Source organism: Cnephaeus nilssonii (assembly GCF_951640355.1).
Source record: "Cnephaeus nilssonii genome assembly, chromosome: 21".
Classification (NCBI taxonomy): Eukaryota; Metazoa; Chordata; class Mammalia; order Chiroptera; family Vespertilionidae; genus Cnephaeus; species Cnephaeus nilssonii.
The window spans coordinates 18,773,863-18,787,060 of record NC_137092.1 but is presented as its reverse complement, the minus strand read 5'-3'; positions in this window follow the sequence as shown (position 1 = coordinate 18,787,060).

Sequence of the window (13,198 nt, the reverse complement as noted above, 5' to 3'; positions counted from 1 at the left end):
ATGTATAATTATCATTCAAAGCTCAGCTCAAAGAAAACTCCATAAGCCCTTCTTTAATTCCACTAGGAGGAAGGAATTTTTTCCTTCTTTGGCTTCCCATTATCCTATATAATAGAAGCCCAACGACCGAATGGCAGAATGACCATAACGACCAGCCGACCAATTGCTATGATGTGCACTGACCACCAGGGGGCAGACGCTCAATGCTGGAGCTGCCCCGTGGCTGCTCAGAAGGTGGGTCCACAGCTGCTTGGCTGACTGGGATGAGTGGTGTTCCCATAGCTGGCCAATCCTCACAGGCCACGCCCCCCACTAGTGCACAAATCCACACAGGGCCTCATCCTATCTAATAATAGAGTAATATGCAAATAACCATCACTCCGCTACGCCCACGATTGGGTGGCGGGAGGCTGGGGGGCGGGACTCGGGGTGGCCTATCCGGCCTCTCAACGGCCGGATCCGTGGCCGCTGAGGGGGGCTGCCGTGGACACCCGGCTCCACTGCCATCGGAGGCGGGGAGCCGGGTGTCCGCGCCGGCTCCAGGCCAAAAGCCTAGGGTCATCACGACCAGAAAGGCCTACCGGTAACCAGGAAGTGCATGGAGCACCTCTTGGTCCCTCCGCTCCACTTCCCCCACCCCTGGCCCACAGGCTCCCATCAGGCTGGATGGCCAATGGAGAGCCATAGGGAACCAGGCTGGGTGGCAGCGAAGCGGGACTGGGGATTGGCGAGCGGGCACAAGGCAGACCTCCTGCACCCTCCCCCAACTGACACTCTTCTGAAAGGCACGTGGAGCCTCCACTGCACAGCCTTCCTGGACAAGGACTCACAGCTGTGAGAGGCTCCAGAGCAGAGACTTCAACAAGGACTTCAGCGCCTCCTCAGGGGGGAAAAACCACCACCTCCCTACTCCCCAGCTGCTTCAGTGTCTGCAAGAAACTGTGCAAGCTCCTCCCTGAGAGTTGGGCAGTTCCCTGATGGCGGCTGGGCCAGTGCAGGGATGGAGGGAGGGAAGGTGGGACAGGAGCAAGGGGGAAGCCCCGGTTCCCTGCACCTCCTCCCACAGGCATAGCCCTTCCAGGTATTATGATAAAGAGTTGTGTTTTTCTAACTCTGTCCAGGTAAAGGAAACAAGTGTCTGTTGACTTCTGATCTTACTCTCCGAGCCGCCAGTTAATCCCTCTGGATGCATCATATCCAACCTCCAAAGGATCCGAGGGGCAGGTTCAACCTTCATTCCATAGGTGAGGAAACTGACCAATAAACACATGGGTCTCATAACTCAGGGTCAGCTCCCGCAGAAATCTCCAGGTAATAACTCAGATTGTATATCTAAGGGTATATTTTCTTCTATTTTCATGTTTAATTCAACCCCAGGAATCCTATCTAATAAAAGAGTAATATGCAAATTGACCATCACTCCTACACACAAGATGGCCGCCACCATGTGGTCAAAGATGGCTGCCCCCATGTGGACACAAGATGGCCACCACAAGATGGCCGCCACAAGATGGCCGGCAGGAGAGGGCAGTTGGGAGGGATCAGGCCTGAAAGGGAAGGCAGTTGGGGGCAATCAGGCCTGCAGGGGAGGGCAATTAGGGGCGACTGGGCTGGCAGAGAAGAACAGTTGGGGGCAACCAGGCCTGCAAGGGAGGAGGACGGTTGGGGGGGACCCAGGCCTTAAGGGGAGGGCAGTTGGAGGGGACCAGGACTGCAGGGGAGGGCAGTTGGGGGCAACCAGGCCTGCAGGGGAGGGCAGTTGGGGGTGACCAGGCCTGCAGGGGATGGCAGTAGGGGGCAACCAGGCCTGCAGGGGAGGGCAGTGGTGGGGGACCAGGCCTGCAGGGGAGGGCAGTTGGGGGTGACCAGGCCTGCAGGGGAGGGCAGTTAGGGGTGACCAGGCTGGCAGCAGAGGGCAGTTAGGGGCAATCAGGCTGGCAGGGGAGTGGTTGGGGTGATCAAGCTGGCAGGCAAAAGCGGTTAGGGAAAATCAGGCAGGCAGGCAGGTGAACAGTTGGGAGCCAGCAGTCCTGGATTGGAGAGGGTGCAGGCTGGGCTAAGGGACACACACTCCCACCCTTGTGCACGAATTTCGTGCACCGGGCCTCTAGTTAAATAATACAATAAAGAATAAAATGAGTTCAGAGGGCTCAGCATTGTATTCCCAGAGCCTTTGGTCCCACACAAACCACAGAGCTCAGTTATCCTGAGATGAAAGAAAAGGAAAGAGAAACATGAAAGGTTTCCTAGCTCAGTCATAGAGACATCTCATAGCCAATACTAAGGACACAGCATTAACTTAGGGGTGGAAAGGACACAAATGGAATAGAAGATGGAGCCATTTCAGATTCAAACCAAGTTAACAAGGCAGAAAAAACACTGGACACCATGAAATAATGAGACGAAATGGTTTGGTAGGGAGTGTCACAGACCTCGCAGGGACAGCACCTGGGGCTCCAGACATGATGGGAGGAGAGAGGGGGCTGGTTGAGAGGAATTGCATGGAATGGCCTGGGAGTAGGAACAAGAGGGTGATATGCAGAAGGTGGGCCCCACCGGGTGATGATAGGGGGCAAGCCTGCGGGAGGTGGCCAAGTGCCCCCACCTCTGCTGAGGGGTGCATGCATCTGTCCTGGGAGCTACGGCTGATGGAGAGGAAGGCTATGGCTCTATGTAGATGAGTTGCCAATGAGAACTTCCCTGCAGCCAGAGTACTCAGTGTTCTCAACACGGCGGGAGCACAGGATCACATACACAACGTAACGAAAGAAAAAGCATCCTATTCCCAACTTATTCACAGACTTCTGTTTCTGGTATCTATATTCCCAATGTGTCCACAAGTAAATTTGGAAAAAGAAAAAAGATTTGTACATGATATGACTGCATCTTTAGAAAACCCAAGTGATCACAACCAGAGCACTTTTAACACCTAATGAGCCAAATACACTGATGAACAAAAAGAGACACAGATGCATGAATAGACTGTGGAACCTCAGAGGGAAGGCGGGAGAGGGTGGGTGGGTGGGAAGAGATCAACCAATGGTCTGTGTACATATATGCATCATCCCTGGACACAGACAATGGGGTGGTGAGGGCCTAGAGGGGGTTGTAGGCTGGAAAAGATTAATGGGGGGAAAGGGGACCTATGTAAACCTTTCAACAATAAAAATTGAATAAAAAAGAGTAAAAAATAAAAATAAAATAAAAGCTAAGAATAACTGCCCTGGCCAGGTGGCTTCATTGGTTGGAGCTTTGTCCTGTACATTGAAAGGTTGCGTGTTTGAACCCATGTCGGGGTGTGTGGGGGAGGCCACTGAGCAAGTGGTGCCTGGAGAAGGGAGGCTCCTCGGAGCTAAACATAGTCCAGGCCTCACCCATGATCCCAGGCCTATCCTCTGCTGAGTGAGACCAGACCTCCCAGCTTCCTGTCGAGTCCCTGGTCTTTGAGTCATAAGGCCGCTTCCCCATGTTTCCCAGTATGGACTGCTCAGTAACCATCCATACTAATAAAAGGGTAATATGCTAATTAGACTAGGTGACCAGACATCTTCTGGACATCCAACTTCCTCCCAGACAAAGCCACGGTGGTGGGGGCTGAGGCAGAGGTGGTTAGGGGCAATCAGGTGGGCAGGGGAGGGCAGTTGGGGGCCATCAGGGGAGCAGTTAGATAGCGATTAGGCCAGTAGGCAGGCAAGCAGTTAGGAGCCAGCAGTCCCGGATTGCGAGAGGGATGTCTAACTGCTGCTGCCCCGTGAATGGGGCCTAAACTGGCAGTCAGACCTCCCCCAAGGGGTCCTGGATTGGAGAGGGTGTAGGCTGGGCTGAGGGGGATTCCCCATGCCACCCCGTGCACAAATTTTGTGCACCGGGCCTCTAGAATATATATAATCTGATAATAGACAAATATGCAAATTGACCGCACCTTCGCTACACCCAAGCCACGCCCACCAGCCAAGCCACGCCCACCAGCCAATCGGGACGGATATGCAAATTATCAAAACAAAGATGGCGGCTAATTTGCATATCGCGACAGCATAGAAAGAAGCCAAGAGCTGCAGAAGGGAGCAAAGCTGCAGAGAAGCAAGCAAGCCAGGGCGGGGGGGGGGGGGGAGGAGGAGAAGGGAGGAGCGGAGGCGGGGCCGGGGAAGTTGAGCAGGCGGGGCTGGGGGAGAAGGGGCGGGGCCGGGGGAGAAGGGAGGAGCGGAGGCGGGGCCAGGGGAGAAGGGAGGAGCGGAGGCGGGGCCAGGGGAGAAGGGAGGAGCGGAGGCGGGGCCGGGGGATAAGGGAGGAGCGGAGGCGGGGCCAGGGGAGAAGGGAGGAGCGGAGGCGGGGCCGGGGGAGAAGGGAAGAGCGGAGGCGGGGCCGGGGGAGAAGGGAAAAGCAGGCAGGCTGGCAGAGAAGGCGGGCCGGGGGAGAAGGGAAGAGCGGAGGCGGGGCCAGGGAAGAAGGAAGGAGAGCGGGCTGGCGGAGAAGTTACAAAAGCAGGGGGGCTGGCGGAGATCGCGGGGCGGGGGACAAGGGAGGAGAGCAGGCAGGGCGGGGTAGAGTGCAGCAGGAAACCCTATTGCAGGATTTTTCCTGCAACGGGAACGCTAGTATATATATATATATATATATATATATATATATATATATATATATATGTGTATATATACATATATATATATATATATGTGCGCGCGCTGCGCGCGCACGCACGCATGTATACATGCAAACAATCTACATACATACATAAGTATATATAATCGTATGTCAGGAGTTACCATGCTAGTTAGTACTAGTACATTATGTAATTTTTTCATGACATTTATTTTTTTCTATTTTTCATTATAGTGATTCTATGCAAGTATTTTTCTCAAGCACCATGATGATGAGTTTCTATACTTGGCACAGTGCTAACTAAGTGTATAAAGTTGGCCAGAAAAATTTTTTTGGTGAATAAATGATTTATTTAGAAGAAACATAATAGGTACAGAGATAAAACTTTAATATTGTTAATAAAATTCTCATACTAGATCCATATTTATCACCCTCCCAAGTGATGCAGTAGCTAAAGGATAGATTTTTTTTTGTCCAGATTGGTAGTATGGAAATAGCTCCCCAAGGACCTACTGTCTTCTGAAGGTAGTTAATGCCTATGGATATAATTTTCTTTAATCTTCTTTTTAAAAAATATTTTTTTTATTGTTTTCAGAGAGGAAGGGAGAGGGAGAATCAGAAACATCAATGGTGAGAGAGAATCATCTATCGGCTGCTTCCTGCACGCCCCCATACTGGGGGCTGAGCTCCCAACTGGGGCATGTGCTCTGACTGGGAATTGAACACTGACCTCCTGGTTCATGGGTTGATGCTCAACCACTAAGCCACACTGGCCAGGTGCCAATGGATATAATTTTTAGACAAGCCTCAGAAACCATTATTAGCTACCCTCAAAAAAGCAATTACACCATTACTAATTACCTGCCCACAACCTCCTTGTACACAAAACAAGTTACCTTGTACAGGATGTAAGGAAACTGTAGCAGTCACTCTGAGCTTATAACCCAGCTATGTACTTACAAGCAGGAGATATTTGTAAGAGGAGGTTTCAGCCAGCTGGTCTTAGACCAAAAAAAAAAAAAAAAAAAAAAAGGAGGGGGGGCATGACTTACTTCTCGCTTGGCAGACTGCCCTGTTAAATCAGTGTCAATTGAAAACATAACTTAAATTCCACCTAACAGGAGTCTTACTGTAAAAAGGAATAAAATCTGGCTAGGTGGTTCTCAACCTTTCTAATGCGCGACCCTTTAATACAGGTCCTCATGTTGTGGTGACCCCCAACCATAAAATTATTTTCGTTGCTACTTCAGAACTGTAATTTTGCTACTGTTAATGAATCGTAATGTAAATATCTGTGTTTTCCGATGGTCTTAGGTTCTACAGCAGCAGATCTCAACCTGTGGTTCGCGACCCACAGGTTGAGAACAGCTAGCAGGGTCGCCTAAGACCATCGGAAAACATTACAATTCATTAACAGTAGCAAAATTACAGTTATGAAGTAGCAACAAAAATAATTTTATGGTTGGGGGTCACCACAACATGAGGAACTGTATTAAAGGGTTGCGACATTAGAAAGGTTGAGAACCACTGGGCTAGGGGAACTGGAGAAATAATAGTATCCCAAACTAAGTCTAGACATGCAGAAAGTCAGTTCTAGATCCACATTTCACAAGAAGGTCTGGTCGGAAGTAACTGTTTTCCCATAAAAATAAATAAGACAAGAATCCCTCTCTCAATAAGTCATGTTCTTCATTAGACTTCTGGCAGAAATTCTTAAGTGGTTAAGTGGCAGTCGAAAGACTCCCATCGCTTCCTAAATAAATCTTCCCTCTTGGGGGGCTGAGATGGCCCTCGGGAGTCTCAAGAAAAGGAATGGGGGACTGTAAGACATGGAGGAGTCAAAATAAAGTAACCTCGAAGACAAGAAACCAAGAAAGGAACAATTTAAATGTCCTTCAAGAATGTAGATTTATACTACAGTTCTATTAAATTTGAGTGTTTATTCACCACGACCTCAAATGGATCAGGCACTTGACATCTCTATTCTAAAGAGATTTTTCAAATGACTTATTGGAGTTTTCACAAACACAAGGCTCTCTAGTAGCCATGTGGCAGTGATCAAAGAAAGAAATGAAAACTTTGCCACTGACTTGCGTGTTATATATAATTCATTGCATATGCTTTAGCTGTAAGTCAACAATTAGGGTGTTCTTTGAAACCTAGCCAGTCTGGCATGCTAGAATGGGTTCCAGTATCAAGTCTGCCACATCTCTCACAATCACGGGTCTTAGATATGTAATTTTTCAACCTAATTCTTAATGTCAAGAAGTTCTAAATGTATGGAATGGATAGATCTGTCAGTATAATCTCTAAAACTTCTCTTGAATGTAACACTCCACTAAAGAAGCAGCCGTATTTAAGGGAAAAAGGTACCACTAGCACCACTACCACCACCATCATCTTGATTCTATAGGCAGTGGTCTAGTGTAGTGGCTAGGAACAGACTCTGCAGCCAGATGACTTGTTGGAATACGGTTTGACCATTCATGAGCTGTGTGACCCTGGGCAAGATACTCATCCACTCCATGCCTCAATTTATTCATCTTGTAAAATAGGGATGAGGATAATACTGACTTTCCAGAATCATGGAAAGGATTAAGTTACTTCATGTATGTAAAACATTTAGAGGAATGCCTGACACATAGTAAGTACTAGTAATGTATTAGTTATTATTTTATGGGTAAGTCATAGCCTTGGGGAAATTATGAGGCCATTGAGGTCTTATACTGAGGTTCAGTGAGGCTTCAATGGCCTCATATTGCTTATGTTTCCTTATTTATGTGCATACAAAGAGCATGTCATAGGTACCTGAAAAGCATGGGTATTTTGACTCTATGTGGGTGATGGCTTTTAAATATGAGGAAGTATTACTGATATTCTGATTATTAAGTTGAACAGTGGGTAATGAGTGTTAGTTTCCTTAATATGTTCTACAGCATACATATATATTATTTTGCATGCATTGAATATTTAATCAAAACAATATGATTTGTGAAGTCATATTTATGAATTAATATAAAATTATATTAACACATAATAGATTGAATTTTTAACATTTAAAAATATCATAGGACTAGCACTCTGATAAACCCAGTCATAGAGTGGTATCCACAGAGATGAGTTAAATGCACTGTTGGCTTGCTTTGCCCAGAAGAATGGTACTACATGGGATTGAGCCATATCAGATACAATGTAAGTGGATAAGACCTGTCTTTGATGCCAACAGGATCCTTGTCTTTACTCCTTTACATTTCTGGTCTCACCTTTTATTTCTTATCAAATCACACTTTTAGCTGTAAGTCAACAATTAGGGTGTCCTTTGAAACCTAGCCAGTCTGCCATGCTAGAATTTATCTATTGCCTGGTTGCATTCAATATCCCTCTAACACAGTGATGGCGAACCTATGACACGCGTGTCAGCACTGACACGCATAGCCATTTCTGATGACACGCGGCCGCTGGGGCGGCCGCATGCCCAAGATGAAACATTTGCGAAATAATATTTTTTCCTCAAAGTGACACACTACCCGAGTTATGCTCAGTTTTTTGGCAAAGTTTGACACACCAAGCTCAAAAGGTTGCCCATCACTGCTCTAACAGATCCCTTTGCCACCAACCACATCTCCTCCAATCCTGTCTCTTCGCTGCATTCAACAGGTCCTTTTGAAAATAAAAATTTGAGCATCACTTCTTGAATTAAAACTCTTGGATAAGTCTCCATTGCCCTGAGGATAGAGTTAACATGGTGTGGCATAGCAAAAACTACTAGTTGTCTTTAACATTTTTTTTCCTTTTTTCTTACTAACAGAAATCTGATTTTGTGAGGGAGAGCAATTGCACTCAGCTAAGAGACTATATTTCCCAGTACTCCTTGTAGCTAGGAATAGTTGTATGTCTAAGTTTGGGCCAATGAAATACAAGCCAAAGTTTCAAGGGTGGCATCCAAAAAGTTCCATCAAAAAGGGAACTGACTCAGGGGGATATAACCTGTTGCTCTTTTTTCTCCTTCCATCTCCTTGACTGGAAGACAGAGTAGCTGATGCTGAAGTGGCCACCTTGAGACCTTAAAAATGGTCTTATGGAGAAAAGTTCTACATTAAAGATGGAAGAACTGAAAGCAAGAATGGGCTGAGATCTTTGATGGTTCCTCTATCATGGAGATAGTTCAGACTGGCCTAATCCTAGGCTTGTTTCACATGAGAGAAAAATAATCCCTCTATCTTATTTAAACCCTTGTTTGGATGACTTCCATTCCTCAGACTTGAATACACTGTCTAAATAATGCCTGCAGCTTTGAGGCCTGGTGTCTCACTATCTCTTCAGCCTCATCTTCTACCATGTTTACCCACTTTAATCCTCAATCCTCAAAAACTGACATCTCAAGCAGAATGGGTTACTTTTAGTTCCCTACACTTGTTTCTCTGTTATCTTGGCCTTAACTATATTTTCTTCCTTTCCTTTGACTAGTTTAATGTCTGTTCTTCTTTCTAGTCTTAATTGTCACTTCTTCCAGGAAGGGTTCTCTTTTATTCTAAGTCTGGATAATTATCCTTCCTGTGTACTCTCATTAAATCTCTACTTTTTATCTTGTCTGGTATCAATTGTAATTGATAGGTTGCTTGACTGCTTCCTTCACTAGGCCTTAGGTTCAGTGAGAGCAAGAGCTTGGTCATGTCTACAATTTTTATCTTTAACATAACAATCCTGGTACCTTAGAGCCAGGGTTAGAGTCAGTGCATGTGTGGTGACAAATGAATGAATGAATGAATGGGTGAATAAATACATACCAAGGTGAAAATTATGCATTTATCAGAATGAGCTGCTTCTGACAGGGCTATTTTCCCTGTAAAAAGAGGCCAGAGTGCGGCTCCTGTGGAAGAGATGAGAGTGGTCCTTTGGTTCTCCTGATATCACACCTCCTGTTTCCAGGAAGCAAGAAAAGATGGAACATTTCCACTTTTGTCTACGATCTGTCTTTATCCATACGCAATACTTTCTCTTTCTCCGCCTCTCACTTCCCACAAACCATGGCTTAGATAAGGGAAAATCAAGTGAGGATGACATTTCTTCAGAGAAAACATTGTCTCTAATTTAAACCACACACCAGCCAAAGGATCAGTTTGGCTCTTTGGAGGTTGAGTAATGAGTTTGGAGAGGTCTCCAAGTGTCAGATGATGCACTGGTACCATCAACTCTTTGCGCAAGTTTGACTTTGTTTTCCCAGTTTTTATTGTTACTCACACTTTCTTGTCCTTTGTTCCCATTCCGATGAATTTGCTGAAAGTTAGCCCATCTTGGGGTCTGGGTCTATGGAGATCTAAAACCTAGCTGGGTTTATTTGTTGGCCAGGAGTAAATTCTACTGCATATGGTTTACTTTATGAGTCTAAGATACCTAACATAAAATTGTCACTTAAAATAGAGGACTTGTTTGGGATTGCCAATAATACTTGCAATGTGGCCAAGGGATGAAATGTCCACCCTTAAAAACTGAACAAATAAAGTAGGTACATTTCAACGGTTTGAAAAACCAGTTCTTTTAATCCCTGCCTTTATGTTCTGTCATGGAAACAAGGAGTCCTTTCTAAACTTTCTCCTTGCAAGGTATGCAGATGGAATTCTGAAATTATAAAAGGTGGTGTATAAAAGGAGGATCCGAGAAGCTGCATTTCTGAGACTTATAGATCAACTTTTGTTTTAAATTACTTAAGATATATATATTGAGAACTTTTTATCACCTGTCACCTCCTCCTGCCTCCCTGGTCAATCCAATGCTAGAATAGACTGAAATACAAATAAAATCCACAGTGTATCTGAGTTCTTTTTGGAACTGGAACAAATTTGGTCACAGTCAGCCAAATCTTTTAAAAGTTGTTGTGAACTAAAAGGTATATACTCTTGAAATGCCATGCTGGGGGAAAAAAAGGCTTTAAAAAATCAGAAATAACTAGTATACTTGAGTGTCACACCCACTAGTGGAAAGTTGGCTGGCAGAAGAGAGGTAATGGAGAGGAGAGATGGAGGCAGAATGAGCGGAGAAATTATCAGTTTCAGTGTCGGAGGCTGTCACCATCCTCTTTCCTGCACGGCAGACATCACTAATCGATTTAGACATTCTCTTCTGCTATTCTCAATTTAGCTTTATGATGCTGGTTTACCCAGTGTCCAGGTAGATGCTAAAATTTATTGCATTAGTAAGATAAAAAAGAGCTCTTTGTAACTAAAGTATTAAAGAGGTACTTAAATACTTCAAGTATTTAAACTTTTAAGTATTGGAGGTACTTAAAACTTAGTGAAAATCAACATACTTGAGTTGGGATGTAGGTCTTTTAGGTGAGATAGTTGGTCCAATGGGGAGAGAAGATGTGGAGGGGGATTTTGAGCCTGTACAGAAAGGCTGAGCATCCTGCCTACTTGAATGGCATGAAGTGCAGAGATTCCATCTCCTTCACTTATGGCCGTGCAACTTTGCACAGGCCACCAAATTTCTCTGAATTGCTCTATCTTCATTTGTGCAATTTCAGGACAAAGTTGTTGTGAGAAGTAAATGAGATAATCCAAAGAGTTTGTAAATTATAAAGTGTTATGAAAACCTAGGATCAAGGGACTACTGGTTTGTAATAAATGGTAGGCCAGACAGACCTAGATAGTTATTACAACAGTGGAGGTAAAATTTTAAGACTATTGGAAGGGTAAAAATCATACTAGAGCTAATCCACAGAGTAATTAATCCTGCTAAATTACAAACAAAAGAAAATAGTGGTGGAGGTAGGAGAGGTCGAGGCAGAGCTCGACCAAGGAGTGGGAGCTCCAAGCCCAGAGTCTACAGAGACAGGCAGTAGGAGGGAACCCTGGAGCTTTCATCAGGTAGATAAAATGGGGTAGTTAGGCTGTTGTGCTAAGCAGTGGGCAGCAGTGGCAATGTGTGTGCCTGCTGGGGACAGAGAGGCCAGGCTCCTTCCCAGCTCCCCTCCCACAATGACCAGAAGCAGGTGAGGGTAACCATAACAGACAGAGCCAAAGCAAGTTCCGGAAGCAAAGATAAGCAAACATTGAAGGGAAATTCACACCATGGAAAAGCAGCAGCAAAGCCAACAAACAACATTACTGTGAAAAAGAGCTTGGAAGCCAGCAGCACATCTGGGATACAGAGACTCTGAGATGGGTGGTGAGCAAGCTCTGAGCTGGTATGTTCTGTGGCAGGCTCCCAGTAGCCACTAGGGACAGGCTGAGAACAAGGCAAAACTTTGAACAGATGACTTGGGAGTTTTTTCAGAAGCTTACTACTCAGGGATGTCCTGGATTCTAAATGTCATGATTATACAAATATTTGCTAAATACTTATCATATATCAGGCATGGTTGATGTATGTATGAAGGTCTGTGAGAAATAACACGCAATGGGGTTTGCCTCACTCCACTCCAGCTGCCTTTGTAAACAAGAGTTAAATAACAATACAGTGATGGATGTTACATGATGAATGTTATATGCTACTGTATTGGAAAGAGTAGTCATTGTAGGTTGGAGCTTCCTGAATTTTCATGGATGTGGTAAGCCATAGCTAAATGTTAAGATTTCTAATTAAATAGCAGAAAAAAATAAAGTTAGGCAACTGGCTCTATAACTCGTAATCTTCATGGATCCTAACAGGCATGAAGCTTCTATTTCCAAGAGGAGCTATAAAACCTAAACATTCTTCCAGGCTTTGGAAAAAGAAAAGGCAAGAAATACTCCATGGTGCAATGAACAGGACAGGGAACTAGAATAAAGGGCATACTAAGTACTCATGGGCCATGAGTCAAGGTCATCTGTCCTTTGTGGTTGTCCAACATCTTTGAATAGACACCATATTTTTATTGTTCTCCTATCAAGTCCCACCTTTTTGGGTAAAATGGTGCTAGCATGTAACCTAGATTCTGCCAATCAGACATACAACCTCGCAGTGAGGTATGCGAGGGAAAAGACTGTGCAGGTGGCAGCGGCTTGTTTCTGGAGTCAATGGTAGTAGCATTTTTCTGTGGTGATGTTCTGGGAGGAGCTTTTAGAAACTCAGCCATAAGTTTATGTCTCCAACCCCTTGAGTTATCTAACATCCCATTATACATTCCCTTTCTGCTTATACTAGCTAGAATAGGTTCTCTTTTTGCAACCAAGAGGCCTAGCTGACCTTCTGTTGGATCTGATAACCTCTGTAGGTCTTGGCTTCAGAAATGCCCTTCATCCCTCACTGCATGAAGCAACAGAGTGACCACATATAACTCACGATATAAACAGAGGGTAGTTTCATTGTCTCCCCCCACCACTTTAATGCTTATTCAGAGAACATAAGCTCTTTTTACTCCTGAAGGAAAATTTTGGTGGATCCCAAGGATTTTCTATCCAGGAGGTATGGTCACTTTAAGTAATGAACATGGCCTAAAGTCAGTAATTAGAATATCCCGGAGAAGATATTAAACAGATCCCAAATCCTTATCTAATTGCTTATTTCCTCCTTCCCTAGATCAGCCAGTTCCAGCCTGGAAGCTTTTAGTGGGAAAGGGAACATGGTTGGTTTCTTCTTTATCTCACCATCTTCTCATCCTTCTCTGAGAATTTGCTGA